This window comes from Lissotriton helveticus, chromosome 4_1, assembly GCF_964261635.1.
Source record: "Lissotriton helveticus chromosome 4_1, aLisHel1.1, whole genome shotgun sequence".
NCBI classification, from domain to species: domain Eukaryota; kingdom Metazoa; phylum Chordata; class Amphibia; order Caudata; family Salamandridae; genus Lissotriton; species Lissotriton helveticus.
Genome location: NC_136063.1, coordinates 2,087,192,294 through 2,087,211,570, shown reverse-complemented (window position 1 = coordinate 2,087,211,570; position 19,277 = coordinate 2,087,192,294).

Sequence of the window (19,277 nt, the reverse complement as noted above, 5' to 3'; positions counted from 1 at the left end):
GCAAAATGCGATGCAGCATGCGCTACGAAATTCGCTTTATTATTTAAATTGTTTACTTACCTCCAATTATCCATATTCCGGTTTTTAGCACCACCCACCCTGCCCCTCCCCTGCCCCACCTTTCTGCCCCACCTGAGCTCCCTCCATGGGCCGCGGTTGATTATAAGTCCCCTTTTCTGGTTACTGTGAAATGTTTGGGGCAGTCTAGAGTAGTCATTCAAAAACAATGAATTCTGGGAATTGTAGTTTTGGTTCACTTCAAGCGCTCTATAAACATATTAGAATGTGGTGGATTCGCTAATAATACAATTATGTTTACAGGCTTGGCACTTTGCAAAACTACACTAAAAATAACACTTTGCAATATTTGAGAGAGAGAGAGAGAGAGTATGTGTGTTGCCGCGCAGGAAGCGTGTAGTGAAAGGGAAAGCTGTAAAGTTTTTATTATATAAACTCACTTTGCATCATGAGCTACTTAAGGGCTATTTACAAACCATTGTATTGTTCTAAGTGTTCAATTATCTAGCTTAATTGGTAGAAATGCTCAGCTCTATTCCTGATAGTGTCACTCAAAGTGTCACAATGACGACATTAAAATATCACCCAATAAGCACCCTATTTACTCAAACACTTAAAGACTGTTTTAAAATGAGCCTACTACAATTACATTCTGGGCAATCTTCTCCCTAATACATATTGCAAAAATAGACAGACACATCATTCGGGAATAGTCGTGCTTGCAGCAAAAATAATGGCTAATTCTCTTACTCTACACTTACCTCTACCTAGTGAATAAACGTAGATAGTGCCTTCGTAATGTTACAATCAATATGGCAACAGAAAGAGTCACCAAGGAATTAGTTTCTGTTAGAGGGGAGAATTCGCTTCTGTGACTGTAAGATTTGTTACTTTTATGAACAGAACAGATAGGTCATAAATGGCAAAGAATCGTAATATAATGATGATACTTATATAACGTGAGAGAAGGCCCAGAGATCAAAGTGAGTATTTTTCAGGGTTTGGCTGGTAGCAAAATAAACCTTTGATGCTCTTATAAATGCTCTCACAGCAGGGGCGCGTGCTGACCCCTGCTGTGAGAGTTACAGAACTCTCAGGCAGCTTGCAGGGGGCAGCTCGCACTAATAGCCGAAATTACTGACAAAAGGCGTCCGTGAAAGAATGCCTTACGGACAACGGACAAGAGGACCAAATTATGGGCAGTCCGTGAAATTTACGTACGGTTGGTCACCCTAGTCTCTTTAATTCCAAGAGTGCCGTATGTAACAATTCTGAATGAAACAATTGAGCAGCCCACATTCCCTGTATTTAAAACCGAATGTCACACACATATCAAGACTTTTTAATGTGAACTTTAGAATCTGCAAATTAGTGAATAAACAATGTAGATTATTATATCTCCATGGATCTCCATAGAGTCATATAGAATTAAACTAATTCAAAACGCATACACGTAAAGATATATTTTAAAAAGAATTAGAAAAATGATGTAGAACAAGTAATGTTTTCTTTAGTAAATTATTTCCAAGCTAAAGTACAAAAATGTAACATTTCGGAGACATGCCCTACCACGAAGCAATACGATCAATTTTAAAGTCGTATATTGAAAAAAGGGGCATTTGCGGGATGCATACATTTAATGAACTCTCGCTATTAAACGTAAGGGCCATATTATCAAGAAAGGGCAATACATTATCGCCGCTTTTATCTGCAGGAAACTGCCGCTAAAGCGGCGATAATGGGCTTGATAATATGCCCTTGTGAATTCCCATAGAAGCCCAGGTTCTGGTGTGAACCTGGGCTTTTATGGGAATTCACAAGGGCATATTATCAAGCCCATTATCGTCGCTTTACCGGCAGCTTCCTGCCGGTAAACGCTGCGATAATGTATCGCCCTTTCTTGATAATATGGCCCTAAGTGCGTTCTCTTGGTCGACAGGATGAGTATCTAACATTTTATTTTGCTTTTAGGGTCAAATTATGAGAGTTTTTATTAGCAGGGAAAGTAAATTACCAAAGGTCGCTATGTTTGACTTTGCAAAAATCATGCTCCATTGCCCTTTGTGATTTTTTTTTAAAGAGCAATAAACAACCTAAAGTTTAGTTGCTCCCATTCTTTTTTCAGCCGTTCTTTCATCAAGGAAATGATCTACTTCTTTTGTTAGTCCATAGAAGAAAAATAACTTACCAAAATTGATATCTTTTTGTAGCTTAGATTTTAGAAGAGAACACACACTTAAAAAAAGCAATTACCTTCATGCTTTGTAAGGATCAAAAATAAACACAAAATTAGAGCTTGTCCTGTTTTCTAACAGACACTTCTCAACCTAATCAAATTTCCCTTGTGCCACTTCAAACTTCTAATCATATTTTCCCAAGACAATAGTGCTCTCTTTCTTAATTCCGCATAGACATGCTCAAGGCATCGGGAACGCTGCATTTGCCTTCCATGTTCCAAATTAAGTGGTATAGAGCAATCTTTTGAGGCAAGAGCTTAGAAAATGCATTCTCTTTCCGACTGATAGAAAGAAAGGGTTGACCTTCAAAGATAAGACTTTGAAGGAAACAAAAGCACTGTTTGTTATCTAAAAATACAGATAACTATTTGCAAGCAGAACTTGAGGTCATTGTTCCTGGTGCCTGTTTTCTTGACCTCAGTACAAGATCATGGCAATTATTTTTCTCTGTTAGTTTATTTATGCTCAAAGTGGCATGTTGGAGAGCCCTGTTTTTGATATTATAAGAAACGTTGTTGAAAATCAAAGTGTACCTAGAAAATCTTGTCATCAAATACATAGTGTGGTGCAGTAGAGCAAACATGTTTTTTGCCAACAGCAAAAATACATAATTGGCGATTGCTGAAATGTTTGTGACTGCTATCCTTAAATTCAAAAATGAATATTTCTTCTCATATCTAGAACACACTAGTCCTCACAGCTATTTTGTTCCACTGTAGCAAGAAAGGATCCATTTAGAGTTATGGTTCCTCATTTATTTTGCATAATCTTAAAGATTGTTTGCCCAAATGCATGCACCTATGAGGATACCAAACTAGGGCTGATAGGGGAATATGATCTGACCGATGGGGGTCCGTCGGAAGCATTGGTCGGTCCCATAAAGCGCCATTTGTACCGCTCAGCTGGATTTCGGTGGGACCACCACTGCCTGTCTGTAGCACTTCCACAAATATCAACCCCATAGTTTAGAGCAGGCAGGGGGCAATTTGCAAATGTGTTTTAAAAGTGAAAGACCCACACATATTTTGTTTCTTTGTAGAATGTGGAGATTTTAGCCTTCGATGCAAGTCACAGATTTACATGGCAACTTCTGACCTTTGCAATTACTGTAAGAGGATCTCTGAAAATGGAAGTAAATGTGATAGGAATATGCATTATCACAAAGAACTGTGGTGGTGGCGAAATCTCCTCTCCCTAGATGAACTACGGTAGTGTTTGATGAATTTCTAGTCTTTCTTAAGCTTACTAAATATACATCCCATTGTTACATTTGTGACTATGAGGAAGATGTGAGTTTGAAGGCATTCACCACATTCAGAATGTCCACCCCAGTTTTTCCCATGAGAGCTACCACGTTCATTATGTATCCCTAAACTTACATGTTCAAAAAACCGCTATATTGGTAGAATTACCAAGTATGTAATCTTTATCTGCTGGTGTAAATGTAAATATTCACAGATCTGAGACAAAGATTATTGAATGTTTGCAGAATTTGTGAATCTGGATCCAGATTTATGAAGCAAAGGCTTCAGTAATGTTTACAAAGTCCTGCAAGGTGGCGCAAATTGCCCCTTGCTTTGTAAATATTACTATAATGCAACACAGCTGTGTGTGCTGTGTTACATTACATTTCAAGGCGGGACTCCTTCCATGGGTGGAGAACTGCCATTCCCATGCATTTACCCATGAATTTGACACAATTTCAGATATATACACTTTTGGAGACCTGGGACGCCTCCAGATAACGGTTTAAGGAGAAACATCTTTTTGTCTCTGTATTTCCTCTTTCTATCAGTGATGCAAAGAGGAGAATGCTTCTTTGGATGTTTTTTGCAGCAAGTAATTTCTTGTGCAAAAACAATCCTGCCTTTAACAGAGGACCGTCTCACTATGATGCAAAGTTGCCATCATTGACACTAGGCATAACACAGTGCACCAGCACAGAAGAAAGCAGAAATGCTCAATATCTTTTTTAACAATGGAGCCTTGCTGCTCTCTCACTTTCACGCAACATGCTGCCACATAGGAAGTTCCCTTGTTATGCTGGACTGTGTAAAATAACAGTAAATGTATTCCCAGGTCCTTACATTTTATCAAGTAGTTTGAGGTACTACCTGATGTGTTATAAATATTTTAGGCAAGGACAATCCAATCAGGTCAGGGGTTTAAAATATTTGATGTGGGGTTTTGGTCAGAGACATGGTGTTACCCCTGGAAGCCTACTCAAAAATATACTTAGCCCATAATAGTGTTGCCAAAATATTGTGAATCCAAATAATCCGTCAACAAAATTATTCAAGGTATCTTATGATGAAGCATGATTTTTGCTAAATGATCCTGCTTGCTCAAATCTACTCATAACTGTGTTATTACCAAAACAATGTATTATGCACATTGGAATATTCGATGGTACAATGAGAACGTGGCATAAATGCGCAACATGTTTAGTAAAATAGAAGCTGCAATGTTTAAACATTCTGAAAACATAAAGAATTGTATGAAGTGTCCTTTCACAGTTATGGGAGAGAGACATGAATAGATATGCATTTAGAATCATGTATGTAGAAATATGAAACAGTAATAATGTAAAACGCTTACAGAAAAATGTTTTGTGAATTGTTTATCCTATCTTCTTAACAAGAGACAATCTTATTAATAGTTTGATTATTGGGAAAGTTAGATTATACCTATGGATTTAATAATTAATCTTTAATTCCTATTTCTGTATGTTTTTCTTTCTTTGTCTAGAAAATGAATGCGTTTGTTTTATTTCCTCCAATAAATGACAAAATATGTTTTCTCTATGAAGGCCTCAAACCTCGCGAGAGTAACTTTCCTTTTCCCTAACAAGCACGATGACATGAAGTTATCAAATTTTCATCATGCTTCCGAAGAGCGATGATGACATTAATTTCTAACAAAGAACTTTAACAGAGAAAATCCGGATGAACTGACTGAGCCGATGATCACCTCATGAATTCTACCAATGAAATCACGTGAAACTGTGAAATTGCAAATTTAGGGGGGTTGAACCTTTTAACATTTGGGGTATGATTATTACCATGAGAAAATAACTTGGCAGTAGCTGTTTCTATGAGAAGAGAGCCCTTTCTGCTGTACTCTCTACGCTACTCTGGTTGTCTATCATCCTTGCAAATCTTGAGCGAGACTATCTTGATTACTATGCACTTCATCAGCTGTTGATGTTGCTCAAACTGTACCTTTTCGGCCGAAGGGTTAGCTATTTCTGAGTATTGCATGCTGTGTACTCATTTTCTCTGATCTAGGTTTGTATGAAAATACCGAATTGCATACTGATTTTGCAATGTTTATTTCCTTTATTTCTCTCTCTCTCTCCCCACTCAATGCTGTTATTGTTTATATGATGTTTTTGTCAATGAACTGTATTTCTTTGTTGTGAACTTACCTGTAATATTGAAATAACTGATAAATTATGATTTCTTATATACTGGTGTATTGACAATTCATTTTCAAAAAATGTTCATAAAAGTGCCTTGATAAATATTCAGAGTTTGTCTTTATTAGTGAGTTTTTGGACACAATGTATGTTGTTATTATTGTTGTTGGACAGGCTTTTCCTTCATTATAGGTCCTCATGAGGCAAATAGCATCCGTCTCTTATTATCAAGTCCTTAATAGCTCTACCAAAGATCTATTAGCTGTACCTACTATATGTAAGTGGTTATTGAGTTTATATGGGCCCAAACCTCATGGTTATAAAAACGTTACTGATTATAATAAATTAGGGATAAAGTGAATGATTATAAAATTTACACCGCTACCGCTGCAACACCTATTTACTTTTTACAATAATATCAACGTTTGAAATATAGTTTACAGTTACATAGAATTGTGCCGTTTTATTGTGCTGTAATATGTTTTTGTTTCATTCTGTATGGTTTAATTATTTTTAGATAACGTTAAAGTACTAAATTATTTTTATAGCTTATAGGATTCATTATGCAATTTATTGAGTAGTGTTTAGTAGATTGCATATTAGTCCATTTTAATTTATTAACAATTTTAATTAAAATGATGTTTTGCTTGATTAATAAATTATTATTTATCGTGGGGTTTATCGGTTGATTGGGTAGGTGGTGTTTAAGTAAAACATTTTTAAATTTATTATAACTGAATAATGGATTAATTATGCATAGTTTGTATTTTTACAACTTTAGTGCATATATGTTTCTGTACACGATTACGTTATTTATTTGTATGGATGGTGCAGTTTATTTGGGTTTAGTTAAGTATTGTTTTTTTCAAGAGTTGAAGTACAAGGCAGAGACTTGGAGAGGATAAAGTGACTTTTATTTTGTTATAAGAATTACACCCACATATGGGGAGTGACCAGCAGATGAGATTTCTCAGAGCAACTGAACAACGTTGCCAAATGAATAGAGCTGCCGACCAGGCCCGTGCATGGAACACAAGTCAAAGATGAACAAATATAACAACAGTGTGGTCTCGTGCATGTGCATGACCACTAATGATGTAAAATGATTGTGGTCACACGATAAGGAGAGACCAATGAATCTGAATACATGCTACAACATTTCTCACTTAAACAGCAGAAAGAACAGCCATAACAAAATGCAAGCATACAAGCACTGAAAGTAATTAAAAAAATAGAATGATGAAATACCAAAAATAATATGGGCATTACTCAGAAAATCGACTGGCTGCGACGCGAACCAAATTCCAAATCATATTACAGATAGAGAAAAATTTGAACATTTTTCAAAACTCTATGGTGGGAATGAACTGCCCGGAGTCCCAGGGCATTTGAGCGGTGCTCTGGATGTTGGTTCCCGACGGCTCGTACCAACTAGAGTTGGCAAAAAAGAGGTCCTTACGGCAATAGCTAAAATAGTATCTGCTAAAGCCCCAGGACAGGACGGTGTGCCAGGTGACCTTTTTAAAGCCAATGCCGACGGTTGGGCAATTTACTTTACTACTCTGATAATTGCACTGCTTGCAGGTTCACCTGTTCCTGACTCATGGAAGGCGGCTGAGGTGATTCCTATCTACAACAAGGGCCCTAGGGAGGATCCTGCCAACTATCGCCCAATTAGTCTCATAGACGCTGGGCAGAAATTTTTTGGCAGGGTTCTCCTGGAAAGGATCCTCTTGTGGGTAGAGGAGAATAACATCATCTCTCCTTTTCAGGCAGGCTTTAGGGCATGCACAGGCACAGTTGACCAAGCATTTAGGTTGTTACTCCTCCACTGGAAGGTGGTTACCATTGGCAAAGGCGGTCTTTATTTGGCATTTATTGACTTAAAACCGCCTTTGACCTGGTTCCCCGAGAACGCCTGTGGTTAATCCTGGAGGAGATGGGGATCCCTCTACCAATCCTAAATCTTTTGGCCCGCATGCATGACGGCACCTATGCCCGTATTAGATGGGGATCCCAAGGCCAAAAAACTGATAGAATACCTGTGAACCGAGGGGTACGCCAGGGCTGCGTGTTAGCCCCAACACTTTTTTCGTTAGTTGTGAATGGTGTGGTCTCTTTTTTGCTTGAAATAAACGCAGATGCTCCGGTTTTGGTGGGTGATAAGTGCCCTCCCTGCTTTTTGCAGATGACACGTTGTTGGTTTCAAAAACCCCCCGTGGGTCTGCAAAAGTTGTTGAACCGCTTCAGTTTGTTTTGTAAGCTTAGGAGCCTTGTCATAAATACCTTGAAAACCAAGCTCCTTTACTTTAACCCAAGTAAGTCTTCCAGATCTACCATCTCCCTCGATGGAGAACCACTGGAGCGTGTAAAAGAATTTGACTACCTGGGAATTAGGATTTCACAAAACTTAAAGTGGCAGCCACACATTGATAAAATGGTTGGTGCACTAGGGCGAGAACATCGTATGTCCATTTCCAAGCCCATTGATCCTGCCCTGGATATCTATGCTGCAAAAGCTGTGGGCAGCGCCCTCTATGGTGCAGAGTTGTGGGGTTTCGATTGCGTCAACAGCCTGATCACCTCTGAGAATAAGTTCCTTAGGGAGCTGGTATCCCTTCCAAGGGGCACCCCCATAAAAGCATTATTGAGTGATCTGGGTCGTCACTCCATTCAGGACCTAGCCAGGCTACGGCCTCTCTTATACTGGGCTAGGTTATGGTGGACCCCAGAGCTCTCAAAGTACTTAGATGGTTTGAAAGAGGTCTTGAATCTTAATGGCGCCCATAAAATTAATTGGATCCGCAATGTAAAGAAGCTTCTGCACGAAACTGGCTTGCCAATTAATTGGGAGCTCGGAGTTCATCCAAGGCCGAAACTAAGCGAGTTTACTGGAATTGGGTTGATGAGCAAGATCTAAGGGACCCAGCCCAAGGAAGGTTGACTGAAGCGTTTAAACAGCACAAACATAAGCCTCGCTTGGAGCATTAACTGGATTTTATCAAGAAACCAAGAGACAGATCCTTATTTATCCAGTTCAGGTTGGGAAACCTCCCCCTCTATGAGTATACCTGTAAGTGGAAGCCCCCGTACCAAACCTCACCTGACTGCCCAATTTGTGAAGGTGTCACTGAAAGTATCGCTCACGTCTTCTTTGTATGCCCAACCTATGCAAAACCCAGACAGAAATGGCTTAAACCCGTGTGTTTATTGCTCGGAACCCGGGATCATTCCTCCACACTTAGAATACTCAAGGCTGACACTAGTACAAGCTTAGTGTGTGGGGTTGCCAAATTTCTGAGCTGGGCTTGGCTGATTAGATTAAAGGCTACGAGATGACCTTAGTTTTAGCTCAATTTTTAATATTCACAAAGCTGCTAATGTTTAATATGCCTTTTAAACTATTTATTGCAATACAAATGTTTTTATTGTAACCTACTTTGTAAAATGTAACATTTATGAATTGTGGTTTTTATGTTTTGTATGTGCTTTTATGATATCTTGCATATCGAAATAAAGCTTTGATGATGAAGAAAAATAATATGGTAAAGAAAAACTTGGGCTAAGAAAAATGTATCCCAATACAGAATCCTTAGACTTGCTATGCATCCGTCTTTGACGCCCCTTGGACATTTTAGACATATTTCAGCATCATGTGTTAGACAGGATTGTGGCTCCAAGATGGGTGCAGACGTTGCAGGAACCATCTCTGCTCTATAATGCCCCTCCTTACACTGAAGCCATTCAAACCATTCACATTATTTTTTGGTTGCTATGGTCACAACCACCAACCTCATGTTTGTTTATATTAGCTGTCTGAGAACGAGCAATATGAACCAGCCGTCTTTTGTGCCACCATTCTTTGTCATCAAGGAGAGCTGACCCTTTGCTCACATGTCCAACTACAACAGGCAAAGAATATCTGGACTTGCCCTGTGTCACATTTCTCTTTTTTTTGAGTACTCAATATCATTTCGGCAAAACTGGATACTCAAAATGCTTTCCTGAATCAAATCATGTTTTCATGTTCATTTTCTCCTGCTGTACTCAGGATTTAAGTGTGTCTAACGATTCCACATTCTGGTCATCTTTCTCACTTAGCCAATTTGGAAACAAACCTGTATGCTCTTTCCTACCCCTATGAAGGGCAAAGGGTGCATTGCCTGTTATGGAGTGAGGAGTCGTCTTGAAGAACCAAACCTTCTAGCTTATGAACACGAGGGGATCCTATCCAGAAGATAATGCAGTTTGTATACCTTCTTTAACAATTTTGTTACCTTTTTCCACCAGATCGTTGGAAGTAGGGAAGTACAATGCTACTTTTAAATGGAAGATACTATGCTGTTTCAGGAAAGAACACATATGCTTCGACACACAGTTTGTGCCATTTTTGGTGACTATAACTTTGGGTAAACCCTCCACCACAAATATACTTTGCGGAAATGTAATGGTATTATCAGTAGGCACCTCACCACAAACACAATAGTACATCCATTTGGTAAAGTAATATATGAGCAGAATTAAATACTTATTAGAAGATGCTAAAAATTCATAGGGATCAGAGAAATCCAGACACACCTTGTCCCAAGGATTCTGAGGAAATGGGACAGGATGAAGTGGTGTGACTAATTTTCTTCAATGTTTGTCTGAAAATGAACATTCTGCACATTTCTCAATTATAACCCTGACTCGAGCTTCCATGGAGTTCCACCAACAGTACTGTCTTAAACGTAGACAGGTTTTGCTGACACGAAGGTGTCCCTGATGGGATGCATGCATGATTGCTCTTTGTACACTTTCTGGGGGACGAAAGATATCATGGCACATGACCATGTTCTGAATAACAGATAATTCATTGGCCACGTTATCAAAATTCCTCAACTCCATAGAAAGAGTTCTGCACTCAGGACAACTGCCAGTAATATATTCCTTGACCTGTGAGAGAGTTTAATCTTTAGCATAGACATTATTCCTTTCATGTTCCGAAATAGGTGCACACTCCAATATGTGTAAATGTGTTTGTATTTATATAGCGCACTAGAGGTCTTGTAGCGCTGTATTCATACCACTGTGTAACCCATCCTGGCTTTCCTGTGAAATGTCCACTCCTGGGCACCCCCAAGGTGAAGCCAGGCATCCAAGCGCTGCTGGGGCCATTGTGGAAATTAAGCAAGCTATTGCCCAGAGTCACAGAGTGGTACCCATGATTAGACTAGGCACCGAGGAGAGAATTATCAGGTCCGGGGAAATTGAGTCCAAGAGCTGCCGAGGCGGGAATTGAACCCTGGGCCCGGGCCAGACCTCTGCATCAGGGTCTGCTGCTGTAACCATTGAGCCACACTTCTCCACTGATATAGCATCAACTGCAGCAACCACACACTCAACCTCCTCAGTTTCATATTTGTCATCATTCAAAGCCATCCTAGATGAGCAGTCTGCCCTAAAAAAATTAGGTATGTGTTTGATAACAAAATTATGCTCATGTTGTATAGATAATAAGCAAATTAATCTGGCAGAGGCCTTGTTCACACCGCTGTCACTAAGCATGTGAAAAATTGGTTTGTGGTCAGTATATACTTAAAATTCTCGCACCCAAATGTATGACAGAAATTTCCGAACTGCCCACACAGACACTCAGTGGTGCTGCAACATGTTTCTGCTGGTTGCAAAGTACTATACGCTAAATCAAGTGTGTGTTTTTACCTACAACCCATTGCCCCAGAATTGCTTTGAGAACAGTAAGTCATGCATCAACAGTCACAAAACATTTGTGCCGATCCTGAAATGAATGTAGGGCAGGGGAATCTTTAATGAGCTTCTTGACATCTTCAAAAGTAGTCGGAGTTCGTCTATCAAAACAAACTTGGCACCTATTCTTAAGAGGGCTTGCAGAGGTTCTACAATTTGTGCATAGCTGTGCACAAAACTAGCATAATATTTTGCGAGTCCTAGGAAAGAACAAAGAGCTTCTCTATTTTTAGGAGGTACGAGTGAAAAGTTGTGCTTGATATTTCTGGTGAAAATATATTACCTAAATACTCCAGTTCTTCAACAGCAAATTTGAATTTTTCACACCTTACCATCATTCCATACTTATCATGTTTGGTGAGAATTCTTATAAGGGTGCAATTGTGTTCCACTCGAGTGCCAGTGTACACCAGAATTATCATCCTGGTAAGCTTGCACACAAGGGATATTTCCAAGCAGGGTATCCGCAAGTTTCTAGAATCCGCTGGCAGTAGAAGCGAGTCCAAAGGGTAACCTGAGGTACTTGTATGCACCAGACTGAATAACAAAAGTGGTGAGTTCTTGGGACTCAATGGAAAGTTGAATTTGGTGCCATGCTGACCAGTGGTCTATCATAGAAAATGATTTTGCCTCACTCAAATTAGCCAGAGGTCATGAATTGATGGAAGTGGATGGCAATCTACCATTATGCTACAGTTGGGTGAGGGCAAGTCAGCACACAACCTGACCTCAAACACGTTAAAAATATGGGAGAACAAGGTGCAATGATACCCTCAGAAGACAAACTTTTAAGAACATTTTTCAATTCTTCTCTGGCACTTAACGGTAAAGGCCAAGCTTTATGCACAACTGGTTGAGGATTAGGTTTGAGGAGGAGTTGATGCTCAGAACCTGTGACGTTACCCACTTTGCTGCAGAACACTGAAGAAAATTGACTAAGAATGCTATTAATATCGGTCTCTGTAAAGAAAAGCTATTAACCATATTCACATTGTACTCATCATCATGTATTTAGGTGCATTAAGTTAATCAACAACCACAAGTTCCTCTCGACAATCAATGAGACCAACATATATACCTTGCTGAATGAATGCCTACCTAAACATTATAATCTGGAGTGTAAATGCCCAAGCATATCAATCTCCGTCTCATCAAACGCTTATGGATTGACCTCAGATTCTGTGAGAACAACACCACTACCCCACTTTTGATGAAAGGTAATGGAGGCACGATAAGAACGCCGTTGACTTCCCCTGAGCGGGACACCCAAGGTCCGGTGTAACTCACCTTGTTGCCGGCCATAACGGGAATGGCTATCTTGTACAGAGACACGCCGTGAGGGAAAAGGCCATCTTTGCTGGGTGCATGCCGTGAGGGGAACGGCAGGACTACATCCCCCAGCAGCCCAGCACAAGTCACACTGCACTCATGCCTGGAGCCGCCATAAGAGCGCCGTTGACCTGCTGCAGTGCAGGATGAATGAGGTTGTGCCCGGGGTAGGCCCATCTGTGCCCATCAGAGTCCGAATGAGGCTGTCTGGGACACGCCCAGGGAGGTGTTTTACAACAAGTTGTGTTGCTGTGTTAAGGTGAGTGCTAAAACCATGGTGACATGGGGAAACGCACCCCCACAACAACCTCCTGTTCCACCACCACCATAGATAGCATGCTAGAAAGAGCAGTCAACATTGTTACAATGGAAATCGAGCTAACAGAGAGGTGATTATCCCTGTGACTGGTAGCACCTAGAAACAATCCTTTGGCAGGGGATGAGCAGGTGGATTGCATTGGCCCTCCCCTATCATCAAATGTAATTCTCAACACCACCAGACACTCATCAACCCAGAGAGGTGGCTGCGACTTCGAAAGTAACCAGGGCAATAAGGATAATGTGGATGACCGAGCCATGATTCACATCAAGGATATTGTCCCAAATAAAGATGTTTCACCAAACCCGATAACTACAGTGAGAAAAAGAACTTTAGCCAAACCAACTAGTTCTAAGAGGAAACAACCCCCAAGCACTAAACAACAACGCACAGCCCTGAGCTCATGAATCCAAAGTACGGCAGCCTCTGCGACATCAGTAAACGTGGAGCCCGCTGACTCCACGACGGATACTACTGTTGATCTAACCCTATCAGAAGCACTAACTCTTTCCATTCACATGCAAACTGAGCATACAGTAGCCCTACAACTCACATCAGACCTGGTGATATCTCAATTGACAGCGTAGAGGACATGGTATGTGAGCGTTTGAGAGACCTGGTGGATAAGAACTTTAACGCACTTTGGAAATGCCTAGACTGCTTGGAGACACTGATAAATAAATCAAACACACACACTAGCCCACTTAAACTCACAACTAAACCGGGGGTGGGGGGGTTCAGAATCCTAGGCCTTCTGGTGTGGAGAACTTAAATGCTCAACAGCAAACACCAAATTCTATACCCCCCTTTAAAGATGCCAGTGCAACATGCAGTAAAACAAAACAAAGATTACCATCTAAACCCATCCCCAGTGAGAATACCTCATTATGTATAGGGTGTATTAACAATACCAATAGCCCAAATCCTAATACTCATTTAGCCAATCTTGCTGCTACCACTAACCCCATAAATTTAGCTCATTTGAGGTGTAATACTCTGAGCGCTACTTCCACTACTGAAAATCATGACAGTGGGCCGTCCCTGGAGACCAAGGGCGATGTTCTTAATTTACTACCTGCAGCATGTCCCTATGTCCTAGTTTTAGCAGGCTTCCCCCCCCTAAGAAATAATCTAACTGAGACCTGGGACTAATTGCAGAATAAAAGCGCTGATTGCCTGGTCAAACATAAAGGCCTTAGGGTGGCAAATATCAGTGAGATTATAATGGTGCGCAGGGTTGACTGGGTATGATCACCACAAAAGAATATTGAGGGAGACTGTGTTGTCATTAACTTTAGACGACCGTCACTGGTAAATTCAATACTGATGACACAGGAATTTAACAACTTCCCAACTCTTATCTGGTCACTGCCCCTAGGTTTTTTCTATAAGCCAACCTCGGAGTTAAATACCTTTGCCATCCCGCCACATACTATGCATAACAGGTTTTCTGCCTTGTCACGTTTAGACAGCCTGGGGTGACTGTCACCTATTCCCAGGAGCGGCTGGTGACATTTGAAAGTGGTGAGCCGTAAATACAGCACTGTGGCGAGCGCGCGCAGCGTGCGAGACCCAACCACCTATGGGGGATTCGGGGGTTCTCCCACGAGAACATTTTGAAAAAAGAGTGGGCAAATATTGCATTCTCAAGCACATTTGAGAAAGAGGTATCTTGGCCAATACATCTCTGGGAGTAGCCAGACAAGTCTCTTTGCACTTGCACAGTTACATCTCTCTCCCTGCATTCGCATAGGCACAGTCACCCTGCACTCAGACCCATTACTCACCCTTCCCTGACACATCACTAAGCCAGCATTTACCCATCCACATCACTCACTCTGGACTCACACAGGCACACTGCTCAACCTGCACTCACACAGACATCACTCACCCTGGACTCACACAGGCACACTGCTCACCTTGCGCTCACACAGACATCACCAACCCTGCACTGTCACAGACATCACTTACCCTGGACTCACACAGGCACACTGCTCATCCTGCGCTCACACAGACATCACCGACTCTGCTCTGTCACAGACATCACTCACACAGGCACACTGCTGACCCTGCGCTCACACAGACATCACTCACCCAGGACTCACACAGGCACACTGCTCACCCTATACTCACACAGACATCACTCACCCTGGACTTACACAGGCACACTGCTCACCCTGCATTCACACAGACATCACTCACCCTTCAATGAACTGCACTCAATAGGTTTCATGTCTTTCAGCCTGTCTAGGCCCGACATTGCCTGGTGACAGACTCCAGTACATAACACCACGTCAGCTGGGGCCTCTGAGCAGCTGGGGGTGCTCAGCACAGACCCGAGAATGCAAGCAGCCCCCCCACAGACACTGGTGTTATTATAGGCTGTTCGTCACTGCAACAGCCTACACTGCAAAGGAAAGTGGGTTTAGATGCAGCAGCCAGAATAGAACCGTGTGTCTATGCGCCTGTTGCAGTGTGTAGCGTTTTTGGCTGTCGAATGGGGGATATCGAATTCCATCTAACTACGCCAGTATAGGGAAACAATACAGGTGGTGAACGTGTTGTGACAGCAGATGACCGTCAGTGCAGTGCTGCACAGGACTCGGAGCCGGTTAACGCAGGCCCAAGGGCCTCCCAATAAACATAACCGAGAAGGGCGTGTGCCACTAACCAGTACCACAGCTTGTATGCAGACAGAGGAAAATCTGTGCTCGGTCCTATCCACCGTTCATGGCACCTCAATCAACGCTGTGCTACACTTAAAACCGTCAAGTTTCTTCAGTGCCAAGAGATGCACAATAAACACACCCATACCAATCCATAGAGCCGTGAAGTAATCTCAGGCCCAAGAGTCGCACAATAAACATACCCAATGAAGACCTGTTTAACTAAACTGTACCACAACATGTATCAAAACACAGGAACCTGTGCGCTCGCTCTAGTCCTCTGCTCATTGCACACAGTCACGGCTCGCAGTACTCGTGAGGGGGGGTGGCGTACGGGGTTGCGGGGGAGGAGTTCGCGGTGGGGGGTGCGCCAAGGGAGAATAACATTGAGACAACTTACCTGCCCGCCTCTGCTCCTGTTCCGCGTTGGTGCCTCATCTTCAAACAGGAACCGGAACAGCAGCACTGAGTGGCAACCCCTAAGCCAATCTGCAGCACCAGGGCACAGTTACTCCTCGCCCGCAGCACGCCCATTAGGTATGGGTAACCACAATTTTAGAGATGTGCAAATAACCACTGCTTCTAAACTCCCACTTTGGAAATAGATTGGTTTCCTTACTACCTATCTTTTACTCGTTATATTTTACCAAATGAATTGCTACATACCCGTTACACAAGGAAAAACCACTGCAATACTTAGCTCAGGTATTGGAGCTGGGTTCCTCAGGTTGTTAGTGAACTTACAAGACCTATATTTGTTTGTTTGTTTACGCTTTATTCGACAGAAAATGTCATAAAAGCTATGAATTTAAAAATACAATAATTTCATAAAACAAAAGATACAATCGTGTAGCATCATTGGATTGTATTCAACCTGGGCGAAGCACTACGCTACTCTTGCGTAGTTTGCAAAGTTTGCGCTACTTTTCACTACGCGAATTACCCATAGCACAGTGCAAACACGCGTAGTGTAGCATCATGGTAATTTTTTGCTTAATAGCGGTCCACAACATCAAGTTGGCGACCGTGAGCGAGCAAAATGACATCCCAGCAAGACTTTTTCCTCGTTCGCGATCAGCAACATCAAGTTGCCGATCGCGAGCGTGGAAAATAAACCTCCTGGCAAGATTCTCAACACGGGGAGGTCAGGTTTCTTATTGCGAGTGGTCACGTATGCTTGCGGCCGCTCGCGATGAGAAACAACAAGTCAGCATTGATAAAGCTGCAACTCGAGTAAAAATCTACTTGAGCTGCAGAAAACGACAGCTCGCACTGTGCAAGATGCAGTTTTTAATGGTTACACAGTGCGGACAAGCATCCGGCACTGTGCAATCATCGTGAACAGCGCACCACGCAGTTCGCTTAGTGCTATGCATATCTCGCGTTGTGCGAAGTGCACTTCGCGTAGCTATGCGTAGCGCTACTACGCGAACTATGCCCAGGGTTAGATTGTATAAAACAGTTGGTTCAACTAAATAGTCGGCTAAACTCTTGGATTGGTAATAAATGGGACATATTGAGAGAGTTAAAAAACAATAGAGCAATGGCGAATACTCAATTGGCAAGTCAACTACAAGTCTAAAATAAAAGCAAATATTAAAACATATAAAATTAAAACTTTGCCATTGTAGACAAAGCTTTCCACCTTATGAGCCATGCTTGGCCCAGGAACTTTGCTGGGCAGCATGCATAAAGTGGCCTGGAATCAGATTTGAAAATTTGCAGCACCGTGTGGCAGTCCTGGGTTCCCAGTTGTTGGCAAACTGATTTTAGCCATTTGGCCCTTGGTGATTTATAAGCCGGGCAGGCGAACGTTACATGGGGGATACTTTCTGCCGGGGCTTTACAACATGGGCAGGCTTTACCATTGCTTGTATGCCATTTCACTGTAGTTTTGCAATCAGAGAAGGTGTCATACCTGAAGTGTAAGTACAGCATTCTATCCCTAGGTACCTGAATTATTTCGAGAAAGGTCTCAAGCTGTCTGATTTGCTTACAAAGGTAGAATTCTGTTGTAAGTTTACCTGCATGAGGCTTGCGAATCTCTCGTTGCTCCACCCATTCCCAATATAAGTGTTTTGGGCTCCTCTCTCCTTGGGGGGTTCCTGACTATCCCAACAGGCTTGGAGACCACTAGCTATTAAAATTTTTGTGATGTTGGAAATCCAGCCTATTTTGCAACCAGTATCTAATCGAATAATTTCAGAGAGGGCTTCGGCATAGAGAAGAAACTCAGGGGTCCCCCTAATTTGTGCCCAGAAGAGTAATGGGCGTAAACTGGCTGCATCACCAATCGACCGCTTGCCCACGTCCATCAATAGAGGGGAAACATCCTTTACAACTAAACTTTTACAATGCAGTGCTTTTACAACGCAGGTTTTACAACGAAAACCATTACAACACATTGCGCTGGGGGGCGCTCTAGGATAGGGAATAGATTTAATTTACTATCCAACACCTTCCCTTGTGTCCACGGGGACTGGAGTTGGAATAGTAAATTAAACTATTCACTATCCAGCACCCCAAAGCGCTATGCGATGTAAAGGTTTGCGTTGTAAAAACTGCGTTGTAATAGCATGCGTGGTAAAAGCATGCGTTGTAATGTCATACATCCTCAATAGAGGGGTGAGGGGAACATATTTGGGTGCTGTGACCAGATCTCTTAAAAATTTGTGTTCTGACCTACAGAGGTCGTCTAGCATGGCGAAGTCCCAAACTTCTGCTCCATAAAGCGCAGAGCTGACTGCCTTTGCATCGTAAACCTGGAGGGCAGGGGCTACTGGCCTAGTGTGTGAGAGGCTGTATTTCCCTACTACTCCAGCCACTCGCTTATGGCACAAAAGCCTCTTAGCTAAGTGGGGTCTCCAGGACATTTTGTCAGACAATCTTACACCCAGATAATTGAAGATATCCACTCTTTCCAGAGATGCTCCACCCAATGATGGACCATTCCTAAGAGGCTTGTGTCCATTGAAAGCAATACATTTCATTTTTGAGCTATTTATGAACAGTCCGCAAAAAGTTGGAATCTGTCAATGTGACATTGCAACCCCGCTGGGGTTTTGGATATCAGCACGGTGTCATCTGCGAACAGCAGGGTTTGTATCTTGGTGCCCCCCAATGTGGGTGAGTCAGTAGGCACCTCCTGAAGAAAATCAACTACCCCATTCACATACAATGAGAGCAGGGTTGGCGCCAGAAAGCCGCCCTGTCGGACCCCCTTATTGACAGGGATGAACTCTGTTAACTGCCCCTGCTCCCCCCACCTGACCTGGGCGAAGTTTCCCTCGTTGAGCTTAATTAGTAGTTTTGGAATAAAAGAGGGAATGCCCATCCCATCGAGTGTCACCCCCAGCTTGGATCTGAGGATCTGAGGATCACGTCAAAGGCAGTGCTCAGGTCTATGAAAGCAAGGTAAAGATCCCCTTGCCTAGCACCACTACTTTCCAGTAGATAAGGATAAGTCTAAACTCTTGATCCATTGTCCCAGTCCTTGCCCTAAAGCCAGTCTGAAACTGAGAGAGGATAGATTCCTCCTCTGC